Raw genomic sequence first — 15,937 nt, 5'->3', positions numbered from 1 at the left:
TCCTTTATCTCGAGTTAGAAATATATACACACAATAATTTATTTATGTTTGTTTCAAAATAAATAATTTATTTATGTTGGTATAAAATCAAGTGTATTAAACATAATTTTTTATTTTTTATGATCAATATTTTAATAATTTAGTCAATAATAGTGTGTTTTATTTACAAATCGTGTATATATATTTTTAAAATAATATGGTGTGATTGTGAGATACTATTTATTCAAAATATTTCTTAACTATTTATTCAAAATATTTTTAACTATTTACAACGCACATCCACTACATAGAAGCAATTGTTCGAATTCAAAATCTTTAAAAATACTAACACTTCTTATAATCACTAAAGTTATTTAATGGATTTTACAGATCATGTATATACTAATAAATAGGGGTGGTCATAATTCGGTTAAAATCAAATTAATCGACTGAATCAAAATTTCAGTCAGTTAATTTTGGGTTCGATCGGCTAACGGTTAATGGTATTTTTCAAACTTCAATTTCGGTTAATTCGGTTTGAATTAGATTCATTAGCATAATTAACCAATATTATTAAATATTTAGTAAATATATATATATTATTTAACTTTAGGGTATTCAAACTTCGATTTTAACCAAATTAACCGACTGAATAAACAAAAAATATTAAATATTAAATATATATTATTTGTAAATTTCGGTTAATTCAGTTAAATGACCAATTAATCGAATTTAGTTCGATTTTGTTAAATTTTTTTATAAAAAAAGGGTTCAATTAAGGGTTAAAGAAAAAAATCCGGTTAATGAAAATTGGGTAACACGGTTTGGTCGGTTAACCGAACTAACCCTTTGAATACCCCTACTAATAAAGTGTTTGTAACACCCTCAGACCAATGCGGGTGAACCGACCCGATCTGAGGTGTCACATTTGGGCCACCGGAGCGACCCACAGTAAAAATCCAAGAAAAATTAATTTTTTTGTTAAAACGTGTAAAATCATAAAAAAAATTATAAATAAAATACAAGTTTAGAAAATCATTCATATATTACAAACGAAATTAAAATCATACAAGTTCCAGACTTAGTATATAAAAAAATCAAATGTGACATACATGCCCCCTAATTACACATTGCATCGTACTCTGCAAGCAAAGCCGAAGGAACTTGCAATACTGAAAAGGGAGGTCCATGTCTACCCCTTATGGCACATTTGCATATGCATTGTTTGCATTTGTTTTTCATCATTTCTTTATTTTTTAGATGTTTGTAAATTTTGTCTAGATGAATAAGTATTGAATATTTTCAGACTATGAGCAATGAAATGCATTACCTTTTTATATTCAATGAATATAATAAAAACACTTCTTTAGCCTTTGATAAGTGACAAGATTAAATCCCTGTAAAACAATAACCATGATCGTGCTTCAGAGGTTATACCCGAACATCATATAATTCTTTTGCAGGGATCAAGTTAACCTTCTCCTTTCATGAAGAGACAATCAAAGGGATTGCATTCATGTATGTATAGGAATGGACAATATGAGGCATCTACTGCATATGATGTTGCAAAGTTGATCGGATTATGTTTCTATTGAGGACGTTCAGTGATGATCCTAACCTTTTGCAAATGGAATAGTGAAGTGGATGAATTTAGTTTAGGTCAGACGCTTGCGGATTGAAATTTAAAGATAAAATTTTCTGACCTTCAACGACACCCAGACTATAACAAGTTCTTCTTGATGAGCTTAAGAAATCCTGAAGCTGAAAACTTATAACGTTAATGTAAATTTGGTACACTCTCGTATATTCAAAGTAAACAAAAAAAAAACAAACAAAAAAAAGAATGCCAAGGTGAATCAACAAAGGTGACAATGCTTAAAGGTTTAACTAGGAATGATTTCAAGTGGAAGATGGACTAAGGAGTTGGAAAATACTTTTTATAGTCAACTTCACACGAGCACTTATGAATTTTGTTTTTAGACCGATATTTCTGCGCTATCTTTGCTAAAGGAGTATACGAAGCTTGAACAAATGAAAAATTTCAGAGAACCGAAATGTAAGTGTTTTGAAAGTTTTGACAATTAAATATACTAGTTGTTTCATTTTGTTTGCATCCTGTAGAAATGCCAAGCCATGATAAAGGGGCATGCCACGATGTTCGCAAAGACCAAGAAATATATAACATCTCGATGATTAAACCTTAGAAAAATAAGAAGTCAACCATAAGAAACAATAACCCATTGATCTTAACACTTGTCAAAGAGCTATGTTTTTTAAATAATAATTCTTGATTTACTTGATAGTTATTGAATTTATGATTCGTTTGATTGTGAGCCTGAAATAAGGGTCGTCATTTTTTAAAATTCTTTTTATTATTATGAATTCTGGACACAAAAGAAAAGAGAAAAACAATTCCAAACAGGATAATTTCTCAAGAACGAAGGAGATCCTTGAAGATGATGAGGTTTTTTTCTGCCTTAAGTGAAAAAGGAAGACAACAAACTTTAGTCAAGGCATGAAAGACAAATGATGAAGCGATGGTGCGATTTTTTCTTTGTAACATTATCAACATTAGCAATCTATCAAGAAGTGAAAGATCGTCTTAGCTAGAAGGGGCATGATTTATTTTGAGATTTTTTAATATTTCAGCTCATAACAAAGATTCAATACATTTTTATTAGAACAATCAATCACATCTTGAGTGTCCACCCGGTTGAGATATCGTAAAGATAGGTCTTTATGCTGTTTGATAACACTTTTGTAGCATGTGATTGCTGATTAATGATACAAGAGTGAGACCATTTGAAGTTGAAACCCACACTTGGGCATCGTTAAAATTCATATCATGTTGAGATAACAAGATTCAAATTAAGAGGATATTTAGAATGAGCCTCATCGTTTGGAGTGTTAGGGGCAAAATATGAAGACAATAGGAGCTTACTTTGATAAACAAACCGTTCAAGCTTCGATGGGTAGAGGAATCCCAAGAAACGTTTCTGATAGAGCCATTGAATCAGAGATAGAAAGAGGTGTCAAGACTATATGCCTGACTGTAGGAAGAATTAAAAAAAGGAAATATTCATTCTGAGACTTTAATGAAGAAACCAAAGATAGAAGACATGAAAGACGTGATTGCATAAGATGATCATATCATTCCTCATAAGATGCAAGCTTGAGCTGAGAAGTTGTCACGCTGATATTGCAGCAGTCTCTAGGAAGATCGAATTCTCTGCTTTAAAGCCAGAAAAAGACTCAAGATCAACATTTTTGCATACGTTGAGCAAGCCATAGATTATAAGGCATACAAATGCATTCATATTTTTATGCATAAGTGCATAATGTTTACATATTTTACAAGGAAAGATGAAGACTCAAGCAAAGATAACACTCAGCGAAGAGAATAGAGTAAAGATTTACAATATAGTGGAGATCGAAACACTATAATGACATATTGCATGCATATTTAGACATTTGCAAAATAGGAACATACACATTCATTCCACTAAGATTTGAATGTTTGACAGGAATTCATGAATCCCAACAAAGATTTTATTTCACTTTTTTTAACAGAAGAAGAAGATTTCAACAAAAAACCAGTCCATAATTTCACAGTTGAAAGAAACATATTTCAACAAGGATTTGATACCTTTGGGTTACTAACTTTGTGTACTTTAAATATATCATTGACATATGACTATCTTTTTCAGGTTTAAAACTCTTCAAAGAGAGGATAAACCAATCAACATTTCCAATAGAAGGGTTTTAATGAAAAGAACTCGTCCGATGAGGGAGAATAAGTTCCTAATGACAAGAACTGTTTGACCTTGACTCATCCATCTCATAAGGAGTTGGATCAACATTTCCAGTAGAAGGGTTCATAATAAGAAGAACTAAACAATGTGGGAGAAGAAGTTTCTAATGAGAATAACTTGTTCAACTGTGGCTCATCCTTCACATAAGGAGTTGGATTAGCATTTTTAGTGGAAGGGTTTATAATGAGAAGAACTCGTCCGATGAGGGAGAGGAAGTTCCTAATGAGAAAAACTTGTTCAACCATGGCTCATCCATCACATAAAGAGTTAGATCATCATTCTCGATGAGGGAAAATAAGTTCCTAATGAGAAGAACTTATTCAACCTTGGCTCTTCCATCACATAAGGAGTTGGATCAGCATCAACTCTTTGCTCGGTTCCATCACATAAGGAGGTAGACCAGCGTCATCATTGCGCTCGATTCCATCACATAAGGAGTTGGATCAGCGTCACTCTTTTGGCTCGTCCATCATAGAAGGAGATGAATCAATATTTTAGTGGAGGGGTTCGTAATGAGAAGAACTCATCCGATGAGGAGCGAAGAGTTCATAATGAGAATAACTTATAGCTTAATAGTTTCAACAGTCAGGCCAGATAAAAATGGTTCTTTTTATCTTTGCTTCATTCTGTTTCACAACAATGAGTAAAGAGAGACAACTATAATCACCATTTTTATGCCAAACAAAAAATCGAAATATTAACAAATTCCAAAATAAATTAAAGAGTCCATATTTATATAATAAATAGACCAATACCAACCTGAAGCTAAATATCCAAAATTACAAAGCCCGATTGCTCAGCCCAATCAAGACCAATGACCCATTAAACCTTTAACCATACCCAGCTGGCCCAATTGACCCCAAGTTTAAGGTTACTAAAAAAACCTAGCTAAACCAACTATGTTGTCGCCTTCTGGATTGTTCCAGCAATCTAGTTTCTAGTTGGCGTACGTGAAGAACATATGCGTCCCATCATACCCCTTTACGCGAGCAGCAGCTGTGGTCCTTCTCTCATCCGTCTCACTCACAGTGGTCTTGAAAGCCTCAATGATCCTCGTCAGCAACCCCCAAAACTTGAGTGGGCCATTTTCCAAATTATCTATGTAACAAACAATCCTCCAACAATGGCAGAGGCACAATGAAAAATGGTTTTGGCCGTAAATAAAGGGATCCTCACATGTAAATAAAAAAATAATAATTGTAAACATTTTGTATTTTTTATTTCTTGTAAAAAACTAGGCTATAAAAATTAAGAGAGAGAAAATGTAATCAAGCAGCAAAAAATAAAAAAATCAGAGTTTTTTCTAGCATTTTGAAGGTATCATTTTTTCTATTTTTCATTTATGTTTCTATTTTTGCGTGGTTGGTTGGTTTCAAGTTTAAAAGAATGATCAGAGTTGAGGGAGTTCCCGGGTAGTCACCTCCATCTTAGGTCACCAGAGCTAGAAGCTGAAACGTTTGTCTAGATATAAGGGGTTTTAGAGGTCTAGTTTAGTGATTTTGGTCTCGAATTTAGGTTCTAGTTGTAGATCGGGGTGTTTTGTTTGAGGTTTATTTTGAGTTTTTCGACCATCGTAAATGATGGTTGGAGGTTTGGAAAAGCCATCGATTTGTGGAAGTTGGTGACGTTTAGGGTTTTTTTAAAAGCTTAGGTTAAAATGAGTTTAAACAAAAAATTTTGAGTTTTATAGCTTGACCCTATTCGCTCAGTGGACCCGGTTAGGGTCCGTGTGTTTTTGTAAAAGTGTGAATTACGCTTAAGTCCTCCAAATTCAAGCGTGTTTTCACAGTTTGGTCACTAGACTTTTTTTGCAATTTTTGACTCATGTTTTTCATTTTTCACGATTTGGTCACATGTTTGTGTTGTTTTATTTATTTCAAATTTGTTTATATTTTTGTGTTCTGTTATATTTCAGTCAATTCTTTTAATTTTGTTATTAAGAGTCTAACTTGTTAATTTATTTACTAACCTTACTAACCCCTAACTTCTAACATTACTAACCCTTAACTTCTAACATGCTAACTTCTAATTGTTAATCTTTGATTTTTGTTTGATTTACATTTCGCTATTTACATTTAAGTATTCTATTTTTTTGTTGTTTATATTTTTGTCCTTTAATTTTATGCACTTTAATTCATGCCCTTTAAATTTTTAGTATTTATATTTCTGTTCTTTAGATTTCAGCGTTTATTTTTTTGTTTGCTAATTCGAGCTTGATATTTTATTTCATTTTGTCATTTCATGTTATTTTTTAGCTTTGTTTCACTCTAGTGCATATAATTGTTTAGTAAATTCAATAAATAGATGTGATACCTTTTTGTATGGGGAATCTATGGAAAAGTCTCCTAGAAACAAGGAAAGTACGTTTCCGAGGATTGTTCATACAAAAGGGCATTCTTTTATATGAGTAATCTATGGAGAAGTCTCCCAAATACAAGGAAATTGCATTTTCGAGGATTGTTCGTATAAAGTAATTCCTTTTTAAATGGATCATAATTTAAATATCACTCGAATTTATAATTTTCAAATATAAAGATGACGTATAATCGGATATGTACCGATTTCCAGCGATGTGGGGGTGCTCATCCTTCCCCATGCGTAATCGACTCTCGAACCCTTTTCAAAATGAATTTATGGTTAAACTTTTCCGTCTTTTAACTTGATTTTTCTTAAAATTATTTTAAAAGACATTTTTAGGTATTTGACCTTCCTAACCCAAAGGTCGATGGTGACTCCAAATTATTTCTTTCTCAAACCCTAATCTTTTCAAATCAAGTTTGTTCGATCCCATTCCAACTTGTCAAAAAGCTTAAGGTCCATTCCGACAACCATCCATATCGTATTCATTTTTGTCATTTCCATAAACAAAATTTGTTTCTATTTTCTTTACTTTATATTTTATTGATTATTGATAAAGGTCCACAAGCTTTGGCGTACTACAAGTACAAGACCAATAGTTTGTACCACCGCACCAATAGCATGAAGATTTTGCTTTCTTAACATGATATTTATCACTTTTATTATCCTTATAATCTCACTTCTGATGGTTATAAGATTTCTTAAAATGACCACTTCATCCATTTTCTCAACCATGATAATGATATCGATGACATCCATAACCACGACCACTATTTTTGGCAATGCCTTTATTTTTTCCACGATAAGATGTTGCATTCACTTTAGGGAATGGATTGACACTAGTAGGACGAGACACATGATTTTTCATTAACAATTCATTGTTTTGCTCGGCCACAAGAAGACAATATATCAACTCATAATATTTCTTAAAACCTTTTTCACAATATTGTGTCTGTAGGACAATATTATTTGCGTGAAAAGTGGAGTACATTTTTCCTAACATATCCTCATCGGTGATAATCCTGACCACATAATTTTAATTGAGAAGTAATTTGAAACATGGTTGAGTTATATTCGCTTACCGATTTAAAATCTTGTAACCTCAAATGTAGGGTTGTAAATGAGATGAGACAGATCGTAAGCTACTCGAGATCGACTCGATCAAGGCTCGATAAATACTCGGATCGAATGGACTTGACTCGAGTTCTTAACAAACCTAAATGAGCTACTTGATACTCAACTCGAAAAGCTCGTAAGCAGTTTGAAAATATAATATATTAAGATTTTATTTTAAAAAAAATAAATTATTAATAATATTAACATTTATGTGTTGATTTAAAAAAAACACAATAATATGTTCATGTATTTAAGTTTCAGGTTCGAGTTTGAGTTTGAGGCTTCAATTGAGTTAAGTTTAAGAATTTTTCTTTCATTTCGAGCCTTTTCAAGCTGCTCACGAGCTTCGGTTCAAAATTTTGAGTTCGAGTCGAGCTTGAATAATTTAAGCTTGCGAGTTTTCAAGTCGAGCTCAGCAATACTCGAGCTCGACTTGGATCGTTTACACCCTTACTCAAATGCAACCAATCATATCTAGCTTTACGAAGTATAACATTTTTCTGGTGGTCATACCTTTCCTTTAGATTAGCCCAAAGAACAAGGGGATCTTTAATAGTTAAATATTCAAATTTTAGTCCCTCATGGAGGTGACGACAGAGAAATATCAAGGCTTTAGCCTTATTTTGAGTAGATTCTTTATTCCCTTTCTTAATAGTGTCACCTAGACCATTTGCATCTAGGTGTATTTCGGCGTCTAAAATCCATGACAAATAGTTCTTTCCGGGAATGTCTAGAGTCACGAATTCTAATTTTGCAAGATTTGTCATTGATATACTAACATAAAACATATCTATTCATGTAAACTTTAATACGATGAAAAGCTAATAACATAACCATAGATAAATTAAATAAAAATATAATAAATATCAATAATTTGAACATTAAAGAAAGCAAGTTAAACAACATGAAGTGTTTAAATTTTATTTATTATTTAAAAATATTCAATGGCATAACTTAATCAGAAGTTAATGATTTTAAGAACATAATACGATAAAAACTATTTAAATTTAGCATTGAATTGTATGAGCTTTTACAAGTAAAACGACACGATTTTTTCATTCAATGACATGAAGTTTTAAGGAAAAAAATAAAAATTAATGAGATATAGATAGTTTACGTTAGATTAGATAGAGACAATGCTTGATTTTTAGTAAGAAAATTTTCTAAGCAAAGTCATGCGGATAACGTGGTATAAAATTATAGAGTATAAAACACAATGTAAGAGTAAATATTAATCTTTTATTGCACTTACTCTTACAAGCCAGTACATGCGTCTTTTATAGACCCCGAAATCATAATTTACTATAACAAAAAATTAAGTCTTAATCTTTATAGTACATTAATTATAAAAGGATATACCTAAATGAACATCCATAATAAATGTTATTTATAACAAATATTAAAAATTTAGACGAATATAAACTGAACATAAACACCTTAAAAAACAAATAAACGGATACTAACATACTCTTGTTCGTTTAAACTTAATTCATTTATATCCCTACCAAGGACGAAAATAAAGGTGCTTACATAAATGTGAGCCCTCAAATGGAATATTTTACTTTGTTCCATTTGAATATTACTTTTTTGAAAAGATAATGAAAAAGGTTATATTTTAATCTTTTAATTAATAAAATTTTAATCTAACCATTTATAAAATTATAAATTTAAGATACATTAAAAATGATAATTTTTCCATTTCTTAGAAAATGATTGAGCTAAATATGGAATTCATTGTAGATGCATGGAAATAATATTTAGAGGTTGAATTCATGCTTGAATTGAAAGTTTAGGTATGATTTTGAAAAAATCAAAAGTTTAGGTATTAAAATAGACTAAAATTGATAGTTCATATACTAAACGCATAATTTACTCTATTTAAAATAAGAGGTGTCGGTTTGCTGGTGGAATTTAACCCCAATGCCTTTTCCCCAGGGGGGGGGGATAAGCCCAATCATATAATGCTTTTATTCAAGTTTAGAATTACTGGATAAAATTTCATGAGGCCCCCATCTTAGACCGAACATGTTTTCTGTACAACCCATTACCTTTTTAGGCACAACATTAGCCAACTTGTAATAGATCCAACCATGATCGCATATATGGTTTTGGTAGACGAGTTTCTCATTAGAGATTTTCTGCATACACAATAACTTAAACTTAAGACTTTACTTAAATGATATTAATCTGCTTACCACTTGAACCAGCCTCACTGGTATATATATATATTAAAAAAAATAAAATCTTAATTTTCAAATTCTAAAACCTAACTTTTTTAAATTTAAACCTTGAATCTTAAATAGAACACACAATATTAAACAAATAGACTTATATAAACGAAATGTATAAAACTTTTAAGTTTAAAATGTGTCCTACCTAGAATTTAGAAGTTTATAATTTAAAGTTTAATATCACAGGGTTAGAGTTTGTACATATTTAAAATAATATTACAAGGTTAGAGTTTGAATAAATATATATATAGGGCAAATTACAAATTTTATCATTAAAATTTACATTCTCTATTATTTTGCTCATTGAACTTCAAAAGTTTTCAATTTCCTCACTGAACTTAATACATTGAGTTTCTTTGGTCACTTCGTCATTAAATAGTTAACGGCGTTAAAACGATGTCGTTTCAAAAAATAGAATTTTCACCTAAACAACATCGTTATGCATCTATATCAAAGCCATTTATAACACCGTTAGTGAGAAAACAAATGAGTGATAAAAAAACCCAATGTATTAAATTCAGTGAGGAAATTGAAAAGATATAAAGTACAATGAATGACATAGGAGAGAGAATAAAATTCAATTGTCAAATTCATAATTTACCCATATAGATATATACACACGTAAGAAGGATCCACTCATACCCTAAACGAGTTTTATAGAGTTCTAAAACAATTTACCTTTAACAACCCAACTGTTAAAAAAATTGACACATAATATATTTTAAAAAATTACTTTTCAAGAACTCATAAAAATTTAGACACATGATGTTCTTTTTTCTAGTAATCTAGAGTAATTATAATATAGTATTTGTTCATAGTTTTTCTTAACTTTGATAACGCACATAAACAATACAAACGCAGCTCGTTGAATTCAATACCTCAAGGAAGAACAACATTCCCAATAGATTCAACACATAATATTCTTAAAAATTAAATTTCTAGTAACCTATTAAAAAATTAAACATAATATATTCTTTAAATATAATAAACTAATTACCACCAAAATATCTCTTCTTTTTTTTACTAAATTAGTATCATTTAACAAACATCAAATGCAAAATGTTTACAGACTTGAGGGGTTTTCAGTTTGTGGAATGACTAAATGGAGAAGTTGGAAACAAGGTTGCAGTATCAATTCTAATTATTAGGATGAAATTAAAGCTTCATGTATTAGCCTGCAACATGAGTGTAATGATAACAATTAGCTGACCCTTATTCCCATATGTAATGGGGTAAGGGGAGGTATGATAGTAGGCTGCCCCCAACACCAGGTTGAGAGCAGCTTCCGTAGGAGACCTCCGAATTATGAAATGCCCTCTGTGGGACTCGATCCCAAGACCCCAAAGTTAAGAACCTCGTGCTCTACCAACTGAACTAGATGGTCATTTCAGTATAATGATAACAGCTTTACCCAAATCTCCAGAAACTAACCATTTTCCTTCAATAAAGGTGCAGTTTTCATTTTTATATACATAAAGCCACCCAACACACAATTTAATACCAAAGGATAATCTTTAGCAAGATCATTTGAATTGTTGGAAAATGTTTTATTCTAATCAAGACATAATTAATCTCAATTATGCTTTGTCTTTAATCAATGATGTAATAACCCAAATTTTGACTAGCGACTAAAATGTAAGTTTTGAAAGTTTTGTGACTAACGTGTAAACTTTGAAAAGTTTAGGGACCAAAATATAATTTTGAAAAATGATATATTTTAGCCTAAAAATGATTTTCGTGGAAATCATATTTTCATTACGAGATTTGTCTTAAAAGTTATAAAGCGATAAAGTTCAGTATTGAAATCGGATAATTAGATCGAACTGAAATTTTATGAAAATTTGAAGGATGTTAGAAAATGGTTGAAAATATTATTTCCATATTTTAGACCAAATAAATTTGGCTCAGAACGGTGTAATTTTTCACATTTGGTTGAACTGTGGAAATTTAGTTACTAAATATAATTTTCAAAAATTGCATGACCAAAGTGAAAAGGCAAAGTCAAATTTGTTCATATTTGACCAAGAAATATTTTAATAAAAGATAATACAATGGCATTTGGTAATTTTCAAGTTTCATAATGGTATTTTTGTAATTTCTCATTACTGAATATTAAATTCAATAATATTATATTAATGTCAAGTGTTAAGGATATTATATACTAGAATAATCGAGGGAAAAACAACATTTTCAGCTCTTTTTCTCTCTAAGGCCGAAACCACCAAGCACCAAGGTAAGGTTTTTTTAAGCTTACATGATTGATTTTTGGATTAAGTTGTGAAATACACAATCTATATTAAATTATCTATCATTTGGTATCAATATTTCATCGTAAAGATGCTTGTGTGTTGAGATTGAGAATTAGGGTTTGTGTAGGATTTTTGGAGTTTGAAGAATTGAAGAAGACTTTTGATGTTTTTAAGGTTGAAAATTAATTCTAAGACATGTATGATGATTAATTTGATGTGTACATGTTTGTATACTATTTGGCCTAATTAGGATTTTTGGAAATGTTTGGATTTTGATGTAATTTGATGTTGTTATGGTTAGAATAGCATGAGTTTAATATAAGGAAATTGAATTCATGCTTGAAATGAAATGAAAATCAAGTCCTAAAAGACTTGTTATATTCGACCATAAGGGGAAATTAGGGGGAAAATATTGAAAATTTTCCTATGATCTAGAAATGATATTAGAAGTGTTCTATGTATTTTGGAAATCAATTTGGATCCATTTAGGAGCTTGAATTAGTAAAATGGCTAATATACAAGTTTTGAGAACTGTAGGACATTATTGCAAAAATGTGATAGATGGAGTGTTAATGCTGAATTTTAAGATTAGAAATGCTGGAATTTTAAGTTAGAAAGTTGATTGGAATTAAATTTCAAGTTTGGTAAAGCTTGAGGGTGGAATTTGAAAAGTCTCAATATTATAGGGATTTGATTTCAAGTTTATTAAATGTGAAAGTATCATTTGGGTAATTATTACAATGCTGGAAATTATATTTAGTATGCTGATTTTTGGGTTTAAATATTAAGTTGAGATTTAATTGCAAGTTTATCAAGTTGTGTGGTTGAAATTGAAAAGTCTAAGAAAGTTTAGGATGAAATTGTAAGCTTTTGAATGGTTAAGTGTTGATTTGAATATTATAGTAAGGTGCTAGAAATTTTATGTGATTAATGTAAAATGATCATAATGGTGAAGGGTCATTATGAATTAAATGGGAAAATTAATATGAATTCTAAAAATAATTTATAATTATGGCTTGATGGTGTAATTGGCAAAAATTGAAGGGTTGATAGTGGAAATAAATATTCATGAGATTGAATAAAAATTTGAGAAGTTTGAAGTTATGAATGAAGTATGATTTAGTTTTATATCAATTTAAGTATTGATTTTATTTCTATCGAATTTTAAAAGTTCTTTTAGATTATGTTAGTTGATACTAATATATATTTTGAATATTTTATATCATTATATAATTTCGTCACACCATGGTAAATATAGTGATCCAAGTAGTTTGAAAGGGAAGGAAAAATGTGGGATCGAGGAGAATATTGTGGAGAAGGTTCGGTAGCGATGCAAATGTGAGTGCATTTAATTTGTATTTATGTTATTGAACAAACATTGGCTTGCGATGAGTTAGCGTCGGAGTTACGTGAAAAAGTGACTCTTACTGTATGTGAAATATGATTCAAGCTTATATATTCAATTGGTAAGCTAATAGAATTAGTGAATAAATTAAGGATGCAAGTTGATGAAATTTGCCTAGAAATTATGTTATATACAATAAGTTTATAAAATTACCATAAATTCTAAAAAAAATAAGTGAAGGATGAATCTTATACCATTGGATTTGTATATCAGTCTAATTTCGTTTAGAACAAATGGTAACTGATTTCAAAGAGTACAAAAAAAGATATGAATTTTTAATCGGTGATAGGTCAGAAAATAGGGTAACAGATTCTGCCCAAAACAACTTATGTCAGTCAACTTTGAAAATTTGCTATAAATTGTACAAGTAGAACTAGACAGTGTTCCTTATATGATTAGATTTGTATTTGAGTCTAGTTTTCAGTGGTACAAATATAATAATTTTTCAGTGTGTATATTAGTACATAATAATATTTCTTTGAAGGTAGTGCAAACTACCAGAATATGAAATTTTGATAAATTGTGTAATTAAAGCAATTTAAAGCAAAGGATTAAGTCTAAAGTTTGGTGAGACATATATTTTGATTTATAAGTAAAGTTTAAAATGAGTGCAGTAGTTTATTTGATTAATTTGATTGAGGACGACTTGTGATAAGTCAACTTCGTATTATTTTAAAGTATGTTTTCTATTTTAAATACGAATTATTTATAATGTTTGCACGAATGTTTTATGAATGTTTAGGATATGATTTGCCCAAATTATGATTTTTATGAGAAAGATATTGGAAATAATGCTATTGATTGGAAACGTTGAATTATAAATAATATGAACTTAAAATAAAGCCCATTGTATATTGCATTGAGAGTTGTAGGTACAATTGGCATGCCATGAGGTGGATTGATTATGATATATTGTGATGTTACCGATGGGTACACTAGTATATTTTTCAGATATGATTGCACTGTGTGCATATTATGATTCTCATGTGATAGCACTGTGTGTGCTTATATTGTTCAGATTGTAATGAAAGCACTGAAGTGCTTATTAAGCACACTCGTCTGACTCACGTACCTTGTATTCTCTTACATATACATTATGCTATAACAAAAAATGTGAAAGTTATGACAGAATATGAAAGAAATGAATGTGGAATTGAAATAAAAATTCTGAAATATGTTCGAATGAAAAGAACATGAGTTGTTTATGATATTTAATGTTGAATTACATGATTTTTTATAAAATCATGAGATGATGATTTTCAGGTTTTCAAGAGGAAAACAATATGAATAGCCTGGTTAATACTTTTATTTTAATTTCATATTTATGTTTATAATGTTTTACGAAATATTATATTTTATCTCATTTTAGCTATGTTATTGTCTCACTAAGTTTTACTTAGCGCGTGATGATTTTCATGTATATGTTTTAGTAAAGAAAAAAAAACGTGAAGTGAGGAGCGTGTCAGCATCTTGTGTAAATCAAATCTACTGATAGTATCAGTAAGACATCATAACTTTGACTTATTAGTGGTATGTACATTATATCGAGTCCCACGGAGGGCATTTCATAATTCGGAGGTCTCTTACGGAAGCTGCTCTCAACCTGGTGTTGGGAGTAGCCTACTATCTTACCTCCCCTTACCCCATATATATATGGGAAAAAGGGACAACCATTTATCAAATTTATATTAAAAAGGGGCTGAAATAGCAATTTAGAACTGTTTTAATGTTAGGTTAATTTCAGTTATAATCGTATTTATGAATGAATATTATGGATAGTTTTAAATGGGTTTAAACCAAACAACATTAGGCAGTTGTATATAGATATGAAATAGTATGGAACTACCTAATTGTTGCATAAAATAAGCTTTGTTTAGAACGATAAATTATTATGTTATGACTATGCATACTAAAGGAAAAAGATTTTTAAATGATAAAAAGAATATTTTAAACCGAAAGAAAATTTTTAAGACATTAGGCTCAACAAATGTTTGTTGAATTGATGTAACATCTTTAGCTCGTATTACGAGACATATACGGGCTATAGGTGTAACAAATTATATACATCATACAGGGACGAATACACTAAGTCCCTTGGGTATTACGAGACATATACGGGCTATAGGTATTACAAATTATATACATCATACAGGGGCGGATGCACTAAGTCCCTTGGGGCTAAGTGCATTCCATTATTTAGAAAAAATGTGAAATTTAGTTTAATGTGTTAAGAAAAAATAGAAAAAATAAATTTTTTACATACCCGTTATTTTTTAAAAATATATATTAAAATTTCGGACCCCTTTTCTTAAATTTCTGGATCTGCCTTTGACATCATACATGTTTACATCTTTTTTCTCTATGTTGGCCCCTACTGCATGCTTTGGCAATTATGTCTCACATTTATTTTATCATTTCCCCCCTCTAGACCTTCATCATGCTTAGCTTCAACATATGGTTTTGATTTAAAGATAAAGGATGAGGGAATTTCAGTTTGATTCCCCTTTTAATGATTTTGGCTTAATACATAACTTGATCCCTGGGTTTAGTGACATTTGTCAAATTAGTCTCTAAGTCCCGAAAACGTTAGACAAATTAGTCCCTCTCTTCATTTTTAAAAGGCTATATACACAAAATTGACCCTAAACTTGACCGGTTTTGACGCATGAATTTGATAATTTTTGTCAAACTAGTTTGGCGCGTGTTACTGTCTTTGTGATACACGTGGATTGACATTTAAAAATTTAGCGTAGTTAATATTGGGGACTAATATATGTACCTTTTGTT

This window comes from Hibiscus syriacus, unplaced genomic scaffold (assembly GCF_006381635.1).
Source record: "Hibiscus syriacus cultivar Baekdansim isolate YM2019G1 unplaced genomic scaffold, ASM638163v2 tig00006988_pilon, whole genome shotgun sequence".
Lineage (NCBI taxonomy): Eukaryota > Viridiplantae > Streptophyta > Magnoliopsida > Malvales > Malvaceae > Hibiscus > Hibiscus syriacus.
This window is presented reverse-complemented; position numbering follows the sequence as displayed.